Consider the following 369-nt stretch of genomic DNA (forward strand, 5'->3'; position numbering starts at 1 on the left):
ATTGCTCCGGTTATGCTTAATATTCGAGGTAACCCTGTTAGTCTGATAAAGCCCTGGTTGGACAATAGAACCTCGATGCAGCAGCAGTCGACCGTGGGGTTATTTGGCGGCATCTCCGTATATGTAACGTTGTTACCAATGCCATGTTTTTTTATCTAGATAGTATCCCAACAACAACAACAACAACAACAACAACAACAACAACAACAACAACAACAACAACAACAACAACAACAACAACAACAACAACGGCAACAACAAGAATAACAGCAGCAACAACAACAACATCAGTAACAACAACAGCAGCAGCAGCAACAACAACAACAACAACAACAACAACACCACCACCACCACCACCACCACCAACAA

Source organism: Triticum dicoccoides, chromosome 7B (assembly GCF_002162155.2).
Source record: "Triticum dicoccoides isolate Atlit2015 ecotype Zavitan chromosome 7B, WEW_v2.0, whole genome shotgun sequence".
In the NCBI taxonomy this organism is placed as follows: domain Eukaryota; kingdom Viridiplantae; phylum Streptophyta; class Magnoliopsida; order Poales; family Poaceae; genus Triticum; species Triticum dicoccoides.